Source organism: Pseudonaja textilis, chromosome 1 (assembly GCF_049901715.1).
Source record: "Pseudonaja textilis isolate UNSWEBS1 chromosome 1, rPseTex1.2, whole genome shotgun sequence".
Lineage (NCBI taxonomy): Eukaryota > Metazoa > Chordata > Lepidosauria > Squamata > Elapidae > Pseudonaja > Pseudonaja textilis.
Window position 1 is genome coordinate 28,484,297 of NC_141990.1, and position 14,265 is coordinate 28,498,561.

Consider the following 14,265-nt stretch of genomic DNA (forward strand, 5'->3'; position numbering starts at 1 on the left):
TAAGGAGGAAGTACAATCATGTGTAATCACTCATGCACCAAGGCATGAAATTGTGATCTGGGAATAAATATGTTTAATGGGGGTGGCTGAGTGTCTAGCCCATAGGCTAGCAAATGTGTCTTTCAGGCCTGCAAGTGCAAATGCTGACATTTACCATCACATGTAGCTCACAGCATATCACACAGTCATAAAATGGCTGGGGTGGGCAGCTACAGAAATTGAGTAATCAAATAAATAGCAGTATGTGCCATATAGTTTTCATCTCCAAGGCTAAGCTGTCTCGCAGGTTAGTGGGCACAAAATATTGGCTCAAGATATAATTTCAATAACTATAAATGTGAATGCATTTATTAAGCATTTAAATTGTGAGAACTAGTGAACGCATATATTAAGCATTTAAACTGTTCTTTTAAATAATTATGATGTACAATTATTGTAATAATTATGATTATACATAATGCAGGCATCAAATATGCACAAACATATGTATCAATATGTTGTTGATGAAAGGTTAGATGTAGCACTGGTTTTATTTATTTTGTATTGTGTAGCAAAATACAGCATTAATGCATAACATTCACAAAAACAGCATATAAAATGTATATTAAGGTAAAACTGGATGAGGTTGCTGGAGCCATCGCCATGAGGTAAGGCAGGCCTGGGTGGCCTGGCTGCAGGGGCCCTGAGGTAAGCTGATGCAGGGTTCATGGGGCAGCTCCACCCCTCCTGTCTCACAGTGGCAGCACTGGCACACCACATGGCCTCCTGCTCCGCCACAAGCAAGTAGAAGACAGCCTCCTGTACATGGGAAAAAAAATAAGACATCCCCTGGAAATAAGCCCTAGTGCTTATTTTGGAGCCCAAAAGAAAATAAGACTGGGTCTTATTTTCGGGAAAACACAGGCAATTTATTTAAGTTGTTTGAAGTGATAAGTGGCTCCCTTGGCATTAAATTCACATACCTGCACAAACTATAGCGACTATCCTGGGCAACCAAAAACTGCAGCCAAAATGTTCGTTCTCTTGTGAAAATTCTCTTAGGTGAAAAGCCATTTCCTAGCATCTTTTCCTGCTGTGGATGTTGATGAGGCATTATAGATTTGGCTTAAAAATAGAAATATTTTATTTAGTCAATAAAGGTACATGTTATTTATTTAACATATGGTATATCGTACATGGACTAGCAATATATATTAACATTTCACTTAGATTAGTAAAACTACAATAAAATAATATTAAAAGATCTATGTTCGATACCAACATGTAGGCCATCTAACCATTGAAGTACAGCATCGTTTATATTTTTTAAAAAAATCAGATCCTAAACCAATATATGCACATAGCTTACAGCCAGTCACTATGTGATACACAGATTGACATGGGACCCATAGTCACCCTGAGGGGAGGATACATATGAGTACCTTGGATAATAGTCAATCCAACAAAGATGGATTCAGGGGATTCAGCTTCAGATTAAACTGAATTAACTCACAAATCTGCTTATGTATTTTCCTGTCGCCATACTTGTAAGAGGCTTAACAAGGAAGGAAGGGTTTGTTTTTGTTTTTTTGGGGGGGGGGGAATATTAATGTGTTGTTCTTCTAGTTGACCACTTGGTGTCTCCCTTCTCTCAGTGAATGCTAAAAGCTGAAACAAATGCCAAGAGGGTTATTTTTTACAACAAACATGAACAGTTGTGCAAAAGACCTTGTGCAAAAGACTTTCAGGCCTCCTCCAAAAAGCTATTCTTCACAGCAATGCATTAAATGATTAAGAATTTTTAAAATATGCATTACTTTTTCAGTTTTGAAAATGTCCCTCTTAGCTATTAAATCTATGTGGGAAAGTTCAACAGTTCGACACCTGAATTACAGGTAGTCCTTGACTTATGAACACAATTGAGTCCAAAATTTATGCTGCTAAGTGGGAAATATGATAAGTGAGTCTTGCCCCATTTTGCAACCTTTCTTGCCACATTTGTTAAGTGAATCACTGCAGTTGTTAAATTAGTCACACATTGTTATGTGAATCTGGCTTCCCCATTCGCTTGTCCGAAAGTCGTAAAAGGACCCCGGACCACTGCAACCGTCATAAATGTGAATGAGTTGTCAAGCATCTGAATGTAGATCACATGACCACAGGGATGCTGCAACAGTCATAAGTGTGAAATAATGGTCATAAGACATTTTTTTTCAGTGCCGTTGTAACTTTGAACAATCACTAAGCAAACTGTTGTAAGTCAAGGACTAACTGTATACATATTCTCTTCTATTATTGAAAAGTATAATTGTGAAGTTAGCAATAATAGTGGCTTCTTCTTACTCGTTCTGTGTTATTATTTTGTGTCCTGTATTAATAAGTTTAACACTACGAAATTGAAAAAAACACTGAAAACGGACAAACCATATCCATATGAATTCAATTTTTTCACCAGAAATTGAGCTCAATTTGAAGATTTTAAGTGAAAGTCAAAAAAACCATTAAGATTCTCATATTAAAACCGCCCAATAATAATAAAAATAGCGGCAGCTAATATCATCTTAACAGAGTGGCTGGATTCACTCAATGATAGGCTAAACTAATGTGAGTTTCAGTACTTTATGGTTTTAAAAATAGATAATAAACTCAGATTGTAAACCCATTGCTTAATCTGCAACGCTGGGATTTTTGTCATCACAGATTAATATTGATGTAAATAGATGGTTATATTTTTGGGAAGATAAGTGTAAAAATATTACAGTGTAAATTACATTTTACACTCCCTTTCTGCCTCACAGATGTCACTATGCATGAGCTATTAGGGGTATTAATATTTTACCAATCAAGTTTTTAATTGCTTGCAAGAGAAATATGGATTTTCTAAAACTGGAATGATGCCATTTGATCAAGGTATTTTCATGACACCTAAAACTTTTGAGCTATTATTAATACTAAAATATGTTTTGAAAAAAATCCACATTAATGATATTTTTAATAAGAAATTAAAGAGTGTAATTAAGGTGAATAAAGATATTATAAAGGTAAAATAAGTGAGATGCAGTTTTGAGATGTTTCCTTCCAGTGACATATCTGGTCCAGTACTTGCTTGTTGGTCACCTTAATTGCCCAAGGAAGCTTTCTCCAGCACTACAGCACAAGCGAGTCAATTTTCTTCCTGTCTTTAAACTTCATAATACAGAAATAAAAAATGATGCAAAAGACATTTACCTATATTGATGTAGTATACACAAGTCTCCTAGAATAGTTTGTGGACTGGGTCTATCAATATAATGGAAAGACTGAACTTCATTACTCCTTGTGGACAAAGTTTAATGCTTTATTTTGAGCAAATTTTTGTTTTGTTTTGGCGTGTGTGTGTGTGTGTGTGTGTGTGTGTGTGTGTGTGTGTGTAAAAACCAAGAACCAGAAAAAAAGATGTGTGTACACCAACATCTTCTTCTTTTTTCTTTGGGGATATTCCTGGAAGTATACTAATCATTTTGGGTATTATATAATTAATTCTGAGTTTTGGAGATAGAATTACAAAGTTCTTCAGCCACACTTTTGAACCAATCACATTGTCACAGACCCTGCATGGGTATATGTCGACTTCCATTCTTATGTCTTAAGCTAATTGGCTTACGTATTGGTGGAGTGCTTTGATGAATTCCCCATTTTGAAAAGGAGACACGTATAATTTCAGAACTGTTTAATAATTTGATTGTATTTGGCTATGACGATATCAAATTTTAAAGTCTGGGATAGGAACTGGGATTATATGAGTCTAGATAATGCTGAATTCCAAGCATAGCTCATTCTTATTTACATTGGCTGAGACTGCTGGGAAACGTAGTTCAGCAAGAAATGAAGGCCCAAATGTTCATGACACCTGCCCTAGAATTTCAATAATGAGCATAGTATTTTCATATCTCCTCCCAGGAACAAGTACGTGCCCAATAGCAATAGCACTTGGACTTATATACCACTTCACAGTACTTTTACAGCCCCCTCTAAGCGGTTTACAGAGTCAGCATATTGCCCCAAACAATCTGGGTCCTCATTTTACTGATCTCAGAAGGATGGAAGACTGAGCCAACCTTGAGCCTGGTGGGATCTGAACTGCCAAATTGCAGGCAGTCAGCAGAAGTAGCCTGCAGTACTGCATTCTAACCACTGCGCCACCGAGGCTGATGATTTTATTAGAAACATTCGTTACAAGAAATGCAACCTAAAAGCTTCCAGATATTTTCAGATGAAAAAATATACAGGACCTTCCCACTGTATCCTTTATTTAGAACTCAAGAAAACAGTAGTCTCCAAGATGTGAAAGGCACCAGATTTTCTACTCCACCCTCCGCCCTGTTGCCATATTTCCTTAAGTTTCTACCTTTTGAACCCTCACAACCAACTAATACTTTACATTCATTTCTCTTCCTTGTGTCCTTCAGACTGCATGCTAGGTGGTCCACAGGATTAGCTTCCCTTTTGATAAAGCAGGGGAAGAAGAGGTCACCTGGAGGTCAACCCCTGGATATGTATTACCCATCTCTGGAGACAATGGACTTCAGGAGAAGGAACATCCAAGGCCAGTTATGCTCTGATCTTTCATAACCTGGTTGCAGTTTGTATAAACTGCCCTCCCCTTGAGGTGATTGGGATTTCACCTTGTAATTGATTACTTCCCCACCACCAGCAATATCCTGCACTTCTTCTCTTTCTTTTGCGTCTTCACTGCATCCAGCTTCATCAACCTTCTAACAGGGAATCTAATAGCAATATTAGCTTTTGTGGTTCAGATTCTGCATAAACTGAAAAGTGTAAGGCAATATGCAACCTCCGGCAGTTTAAAGATTACACCTGATCCTATGTGGCATGCCAAGGGCTACAACCTAAAAAAGAGTGGGCCAAGGATCCCATTTTTATAAAGTTTTTAGCATTCTTTGAGATAAAATGGTGCCTTATATTTCTGCGGAACATAAGCCAATATTTTTGCCCTATAGAACGCTTCTTTCTACAAATCTCCCATCCACTCCCCGCCCCCAAGTCACTTCAGTCACTTGGAGAAATAGCAAAAAGATTATTGGGAGTCACACTTTTTGCATCCAGAATATCCCATAATGTTGTCATCAATTGAGTAGAAATGTTGTCATTTATAAGACTTCTCCATGTTAATGTCCTGCAGGACTTTTCAGAGTTGGACAGGGCAAGTGGATGAAGAAAAATATTGAGATGTGTTCAGCATGTTCTCCATACTATAAAACCATTTATTCATCACCATGTTTCCCAATGGGAATTTTTTCTAGGGGAACCAAAAAAAGTTTCTATGAAGAAACTTTCTGGTGGTTTATCCCCAGTAATTGAAAACTGTTGTATTCAAACAAGGAGGTATTTTTCTCTAAGAGACCTACACTCCATGAAGTTATTAGAATCTATAGCTTTTGTTTTAAGAACTGCAGTGGAACTTTGTTCATTCCCTCCCATGCTAAACATAATTGCAAGTATTTCATATTTTTTAATCTTGTTTGGATTCTTTCTTTCTTTCTTCTCCTTCCTTCCTTCCTTCCTTCCTTCCTTCCTTCCTTCCTTCCTTCCTTCCTTCCTTCCTTCCTTCCTTCCTTCTTCCTTCCTTCTTTCTTTTTTCTTTCTTTCCTTTTCTTTCTTTGTGCTAATAGTTACTGCTGTATATTGTTTGCCTGCAGAATAGAGAAGAAAGCCAAATGAAGAGTCTGTGGAGAGGCTGGCAATTTGTTATTTCCTCTGGAACAGGTAGAAAATGGCCTTTCACATGCTGGGCCCTCTGGATCTTTTGGAGCTTCCCAGAACTCCCGGTCAGCCTGACCATGCTATTTTCCAACTCCAGCACATCTGGAATGCATGTGGAAGTGTGGAGCAGAATAACAAAGCTGGGTCTCCATTGTAGCTATACCACTCACTGTTTGTAAGTTTAGAAAACACAGGCAGCTGTGCAAAGTTGTCTTTTACAAGGTTGCCAAGCTGATTAACGTCAGCAGAAGCTAAGCAGGTTGTTTTTGTTTTGTAACCTGGATAGGCCCAACTGAATCTCGAAGGCTGCCTTTTCAGCTGCAAGGCAAGGTGAAGGCCATGGGATCTGGCCATCTGTGTGCATCGGCATCCCAGAAGCCTCCTCCCTACAGAAAACCTCCTCCAGTTCTTGGACAACTCCCGTATGCTTTGGTGAGAAAACAAGCTGAGCACATCCAAATCATGAAAGAGAAAGAGGGCTCTCTGAAGCTCAAGGTAACAACAAAGAACAGCTGCACCCAATTCCCATGTCTGCCCTCCTCTTCTGGCGGGAATGTCCTGTACCCAGAAGCACAAGGGAGGAATGTTGAAATAAGGAGGGGAGAGCAATAACCTGCGTCAATCAGCCCAGCTAAGAAGCCTTGACTCCTTGCATGGGAGAGTGGGAGTCCACTGAGTCTTGCGGTCAATGAAAGGCATGTTACAAATCTTGATTACAAAGGCAAATGAAAGATCTGGGAAATTAAATCCATATTGATGCATGGATATGCAGCCATTGATGAATGAACCTCAATCCACTGATGAACAAAATCATTAGCCAGCTATGTCTTAGGACTCTAATAGAATCAACTGACAGTTGGTGGCAGATTTACCACTTTGTACTGAGTTAGAATATTCTAGTACCACTTTGTACTGATTTAGAATATTCTATTACCGAAACAGACTAGCAGTCACTGCCTGGATTTCTATAGGAGGGACTGAACCTGTGTTCTTTTGTCCCTATAGCATGTACTCAACCGCTGAGTTATTGCCTGGAAACCAGCTCTGATGAGGAGCATGTGAAACAGCTGGCTGGATTTATGCTGCTGAAGGGCTGTCCCATGGAAGATGGAGCAAATGTGTTCTTGGTGTCTCAAGAGGACAGAACAAGAACCAATGATTGGACATTGTAGGTTATACATTATGTGAAACATGATAGTACTGAATGCTATGCAAAAATCAACTGTGTGAACTTTAATGATAGAAGCTGTACCATTTCTGGCAAACGTCAGCTAGTTGTTAAGGTTGCATTTATGAGCTGCTTTCTATATCCATGGGAGGAGGGGAATAGAGGAGCTTCAAGTTCTTTTCCAATTCCATAAATCTGGGTGTACTTATGGTAATACTCCTTACCTAGAACAGAGAGTGCTAAAATCTGCTACACAATAATGAATTGCCTCATTGCATGCTGCTTCCATTGCTAGCAGGGAGCAGCAGCAACTCATTAAACATCTCTAACATTTCTAAGCACTTAGCTGGATTGAGACAAAGATTTATTTTGTCCTGAATCTTCTCTTCAGTGACCAAGTAATGTCCCCACAGAAAGCCCAGAAGTTGGACACAGAAGCAACGATGTGGCAAATATATTCAGATGCATGTTATACACATGGACCCAAGACCACAGCCTAATACATTGTGAAATAATTGTAAAAATAATAATTTTAAAATGTTTAAACTGGCAATTGTCAACACATCTTGTGACAGTTTTTTTTTAAGGTGAAGTGACTTGTAAAAGTGGAATGGCACAATACAATAATACTTAATACATATTTCTATGGCCTGCACCCATTGTAGAAAATGCAAGTGAAGAAAATGTTATATAGAATGCTACTATCTATCTTCTATCTTTTACAGGTTTTGATGAACTACAGAAAAAATAAAAATGAAACCTCACAGGGAGCGTACACAGATGAACACATATACTACATAAAAATAAGTACCTGATAAAATGAATAACTCAGAGGGTCTATTTAATGTGAATGAATGAATGATTATAAAAGGTAGGGAAATACATGCAACAATATCAAGTTATCTGTTACCACATAAATGGTAAGCAGTTGGCAGAAGTGGCAAGAGTGGGGAAATGTGATGGCAGATTAACCTTTAATTTAACTCCAAGAAAAACAAAATTCTCTACTTCAATAGTAGACATTTGGAGATTACTGAAAAAAATAGCGTTTGTGTGTGCTAGACAAAAAACGCTGAGCTTGGCTGAAGCAGAAGAAAAGTAGGCAGAATTTTGCTGGCCATGGGTTTCCTCCAATTGAGTTAAGGATTTCCCCTCAGAAGCCTCTCATGAGGTGAATTAATCTCCTTATTACAACATCCTGTCAAGAGTGTGGCCATTTGTTTCTGATCCATGAAGGGGCAGATTCCAATTTGTCTTGCTGGTGACAGCAGCAGCACTTCATGGGGAGGTGGCATTTAAAAAAAATGGAGTGAATTACTTCCATGCCTTTTGTTCTCATGCTAGAGTAGACAAATATTTTTTTTAAAAAATGTATTTGCATGCTTTTTTAAAAAAATGTCCAACATTAATCAAAAATTACCTCGGTAGCATGCAGGAAGCATTGCAAACCATCAGCTATAAAAATACGTAACAAGGAAATGGAAAATAAGCTGAAAATTCATAGTAAAATAAATTAGAAGGACTTGCATGTTTTTAAGATGGACAAATCCATGGATCTTTTTTTTTCAAAAAAATGCTTGCCTGGCACTGAAAAGTTTTCAACACATACCTGCCCCACCCTTCATGTACAGTCAGGCCCACCGGTGAAAAATGTACATGGTGTGGGTTGTACCTTGAGGTTTGCATTTAATCTTCAATTCCAACAGGTGGCAGCAGCTGGCCAAAGTTGGTTGATCTGAATGAACATTAAGTCAGTTCAGATTTGGCCCTAGAATGAGAGACCATCAGGAAATCTTAAAACTGTAAGTAGCCTGGGAAGTTCAGAAAACATTCCAGGAGCTGGTGGTGCCAAAACACCTTCATATATAACAATAAATTAAAAAAAATAATAAAATATAACAGTGTTGTTATTTTGTATACAGCCGAGGGTTTTTTGAGACAGTTAATTAATTTTAAAAATAAATAAATATGTTGCTATGGATGTGTCTGTATATCACCAGGAATTAAGTTTGAATTAAAGGTGCCTCTATTTTTATTTAGCCTTTATTATTACTTTAATTAAAACTTGCTGGAAAATGGCATAAAAATCTTCCAATGTTAAACTTAAACTTATATGTGATTAGAAAATGCAGTTTTACAAAATCTGAGAAGCCTCAGCCACTGGAAGAATAAGTTGTGATTCATATCTGATCACAGGAAGGGTAGTGAACTGGCAGAGTAAACAACCCGAGAAATAGGACATCGACAACGTGAAAGAGAAATCAACAGAAATAGGCAGGGTGTTGATGTAGAACAAGAAATCAGAAGCAAAGTAGCTTGGATTAAACTGTTTAGAAGCTTGTCCTGAATCGTTCGTTTTATCGCTCTTAGTTTTATTACAGTTTCTTTTCTTTTTGTATGTTTGTCCCAATTGTGCTTTTTTTTCTCAAGAAGCAACTGGACTTTCTGGTTTTTCTTTTCAGTTGCCTCTTGAGAAAAAAGTCCAGTTGCCTCTTGAAGGGAAAAAAGAAGCAACTTTTGGGACAACCATGACCTGGATGACTGAGAATCTCCATAAACATTTTGTATGTTTGGTTTAGATATCATAAATGAAACACCCCAAGCCTGTAAGTAGTTTAAGAATTTGACAATATTAAAATGCATTTTTAAAAATGTGTGAAGTAATTTCCATTATTGAGCCTGCATAATCTCCCACAGGCTATCACACAGCTGGCAAGATACTGCCTATCATAGAATCACAAAAGCTGAATCTAAAAAAACCAAATGGAGATGATTAAACATAAGTTAAATATTCAGACTGCAGTTGGGCTCATTTCAAGTTTGTTTCTCCTTCTTCTCTCTTAAAAAGAAAAGAAATGGAACCAAAAGTTGAGTGTGAAGACCTCTCCATATGTATGTAGTCAATGTTTAAGAACAAAAAGCTTAAATATTGCATCCTGCAGAAACAGCATTGCTCACTATCTGTGATCATTAGCACAAGAGACTGTAAAATCCTGGAATCTGAAAGCAAAATAGAAACAAGTTGTACATAGTATCAGATTATATGATCTGATATATATCTGCTTTGCATTAACACAGGCTGCAGCCAGCTTTTTAACTTATAAAAATGCTGGACTACAGTGTTCATCAAAATCATCCAATACCTCTTTGAAAAGCATTTATTCTAGGTTTTTTTTTCAGTCTTGGCAAATTTAAGATGTTTGAATTTTAACTTTCAGAATTCAACTTTAACTTTGGATGAGGAATTCTGGGAGCTGAAGTCCGCAGACCTTAAAATGCGCCAAGGTTGGAAAGCACTGATCTACTCCAACACCTTCAAAGATTACAATCCTCCCAACTGTAATAAAATCAGCATTATTTTTCTTTCTCAAATCATGTTAAAAGCTTCCAATATACAGCGTGATATGCCTCTATTCGGAGGTTCTATCTAGTTTCTGAGGGCATAAGTATCTGTCTCTGCCACTAATACGTTACTGATCTATGTTCAAATTACTTCTATTGACATATAATAAAGTCCTCTGGAGTTTAGAACTTGGATACCTAATTAATCTGAATAATTTTCTACCTTGAATATCAGACCCATCATTAAAATGCAGTTGCAGTCCTGATGGCGCCACTGAAACTTGGCCAGTGCTCATGGTTTGTGGTAACCTAAAAGAAAGCTTTTTTTTTTACTCTAACATCCTGAAAAGGGCATTCCCTCCTCAGTCCAATTGCAAATGATGCCAAGCCTGATAAACTTAAGTGCCTGGTGGAAATATAATTGTTTATCCAACTAGATCTATGCTGCTGGGTCTCATATTATCTCTTTTTGTTATCTTGATCTTAAGATATTGCAATGTTATGGTATAAACATTTTAACAATGCTGCCCTCTTTTGAACTTCTTCTTTGGAATCATAGTGAAAAACAGTTTGTACAAATGTAGAAACCTGTATGTACATATGTACATAAATACATACATATGACGGAATGAATACTCACAAACAAATTTGTTGCCATGACCACTATAACTTGGTTACAGCTTAATTATACCTGGTATGAATATGTCTTTTCCCCCTTCTTTTGTAGCTTATCTGAACTATTTCCAGTAAATGACCATTTGTAAATGACTAAGGAAAAATAAACCCAGAAACATAAGGATATAGATTTCATTTTCTGGGTATCATATTGTTCTGACTTGCCATTGTAGTTTGGAGGCCTCGGCCTTAAGAATCTCTCTTGCAAAGCTGTCACAAAGCTGAAGATTCCCTCTAGAAGCTTTCTAAAAATACCCAAAATTCCCTTTTGAGATCTTCCCTCTTCTCCCTTCCCCACATGACCCTTCTCTTGACAGGAACCATGCCACTCTACAATGTCCATCAAATCTAACTTGGCCTGTGTCAGCCACAGTTCCCTATAATCTCCCAGGAGGCATAGTGGTGCCAGAAGTGCCAGAAGTCTTTATCCACATCTCTGAAATATAAACAATATTCCAGAATAATGACAGGAGCTGCATTAGCAACCAATACCCTTTAACCATTTTGGTCCAGATAACGTTAAGGAAAAAAAATACTATCATTAATACCTGGCTTGGAGTCTTCAACACATATTTAGCCTTATCTACTGTAGCAAAGTACCTCAGTGAACAGCAAATTTCAGATTCCTTCTCTTTTTTTGTCTTTCAGAGAGACAGGGTTATTTTTTTCCTGTAAGCTTCATGTTTTTACAAAAAAAGAGATCAAACATCCTGGCTAGGTTTAGGATAGAAAGTCGGGAGATCAGTTCAAACAGCATGTAAACAAGTGTCAGATTCTTCTAGAAAATGAGTATGGCTGTCAAATCACTTTTAAAAAAGGAAAGCAAAATGGATTAAATGTCTGCCTTTTAATTTGTTTATGAAATGCATGCACATACTGCAGGACATTAGGATAGATGCCTTTTAAGGATTTTGAAGAATAGAGGGAAAGTGATTTCTTTCAGCAGCTGGAAATTTACTTTGGATGGAAAAATAGGTTTCCTAGAAAACACAGACTTGCCATTGGCATTCAATACTTCTTTCCCCAATACTTCTCATCAGTTATGATAGACAATCAAATGTACAGGCATGTGTTGGGAAGGGGGGGTTGGTGCAGTGTATCACGTATAGCTTCCTACTATTGCTAAATATGCACAGTGAAATCCAAGGTATGCCATTAAAATGATAGAGGATCGATAGCAGTGGTAGTATTCTACCGGTTCGGCCCAGTTCTGCCAAGCTGGTAGCAGAGATGAGCACCGGAGACCAACTGGTTCACTCTGCCGCTCTGCTGTTGGGCCCACCTGCCCACCTGGGCTCCCATATTCCCCTTTATCCTCTGAATTTGAACTACAACTGTTTACACAGCACAGCAGAATGCCGTGCAGCAGCTGCTGAAGCAACCGGGAGAGTGCAAGCCTACAGGAGGTAAGTTTGCGTCTGTGCCTGTGCAAACGCCTCTGCGCCTGTGCAAAGCATGCATTTGGCGCGCACGTGCACAAAGTGTGTGCACGCATGCAAAGCGCACCCACCAAGCCACATCCACCAAACCAGTGGTAAAAATATTTAGATAGGTAGATAGATAGATAGATAGATAGATAGATAGATAGATAGATAGATAGATAGATAGATAGATAGATAGAAAGACAGGCAGGCAGGCAGGCAGGCAGGCAGACAGACAGACAGAAAGATAGATTTTATATGTGAACAGTCATTCAGCCAGTGAAGCTAGAATACCAAAAAACAACTACTGGTCTTTCTTACAAATGAAACAAAAAGGTTTCAGTAGCTTTCATTTGCAATGGCTATCACAAACCCAACTCCAATCCCAAAATAAAAATATGGTAATAATAAATCCTGCAGTTTTCCCTAGACTCCACTCCAAATGACATGAAATGGAGTCAATCATAATAGAGTATTTATCAGAGGCTCACACTTCAGAAGCCTCTGGCACAGCTTGAGATGTTGGAAGCCAGCCAAGGCTCAGCCAAGGATAACAAAACAGCTTTCATTCAAGTATTCCGAGCCAATTAAAAAAGACAAATTAGCAGTGTCCTTATCTCTACCTCCTTCTCCCCTTTCCACTCCAGAGGAGTTCTTGGGAAGGAATGTTTCTCATTCTGAATTATTGGGCCTCTGTGAACTTCTTCAAGGTCTGTGATGGATGGAAATCTGTTCTTGTGTGCATCAAATGTCATATGGCTGCATCGAGTCAAAATAATGGTAAAGCTGAGGACCTGCAAATAGAAGGGAAAACTGAGATACTATAAGAAGGCACCACACATATTATACTTCGTGCCCTTTGACAGAGAGCCACTAATGATGCTGCCCTATGAAGCTAATTCATAAGGTTAATTTTAATTAAGCAGAAAAGAAGTCTGCTAGACTAATCCAGTATCCTGGTTTCAACAGTGGGCAGCTGATGTCTCTTAGAAAAAGGCCTGAAGATAATAACCACATTTGTGTGTGTGTGTGTGTGTGTGTGTGCTTCAGTTGCTATTCAGTAGCTTGCTATACAAAAAAACACATTTGAGGTCTTCTCCAAATTGTTAAAAAAAAAAAAGCAATATAGCTTATTCTGATTCATTAATAGGAGGATCATATTTGTTTCTTAGTGTAAAGATGAAAACTCAGCAATCTGGAAATAGCTGATGTATTTACTATCTTTGGTATGCAATGGTTAAGAAATGGTCTAGAATCACATTCATCTTTGCTAGAAAATGTGTTTGTAAAGCAATTAAACCAGCATCAAAGTCTCTCAAAAAGGTGGCTGCCTTTGCTTGGAAGATTTCCAGTGAAGGGCAGCCTATTATCTTTCTACATAATTGGTTTCATCACAGTAAATAACTGTTAGAAGCCAGCTGGAAAGGTTATAAATAGTGATCGCATGACCCCAGGATACAGCAACTGCCATAAATACATACCTGTTTCCAAGAACTCAAATTTTGATCATGTGAGCATGAGGATCCTACAACAGTCATAAGTGTGAAAACCAGCCACAAAGTAACTTTTCTTCAGTGCCATTGTAATTTCAAACAGTCACTAAATGAATGGTTGTTGAGGTCTACCAGTACTGGAATTGGGAAGATTTATGCAGTTCTGAGCAAAATATCAAAAGCTTTCTCTTACATATCATCATCAATACATATACTATGATTACTAAGTGGTTAAGGAACAGTGTGATATGACTGCAAAACAATATTGCATTCCAATCAAAACATAATTCCTAAATCTCAGGAAATACCATTTCTAATACAGCATATTCCACAATAGACCATATCTCAAGCACCATCTCCAATAGTGGATATTATGGATTCAGAGAATTTGAAATAGTTTACTCAGACATTTGAAGTTTATAAG

General features: G+C 37.8%; 1 long non-coding RNA gene across 1 annotated transcript; it reads right to left on the reverse strand.

The window, feature by feature from the left end:
* Positions 1-511: 511 nt before the first annotated feature.
* Positions 512-13,138, reverse strand: LOC148127539 (uncharacterized). Its single transcript, XR_015742918.1, has 3 exons — positions 12,972-13,138; positions 963-1,104; positions 512-798 (listed from the first exon to the last, which is right to left on the reverse strand). It is a non-coding gene; the product is annotated as an uncharacterized LOC148127539 (long non-coding RNA).
* Positions 13,139-14,265: the final 1,127 nt, after the last annotated feature.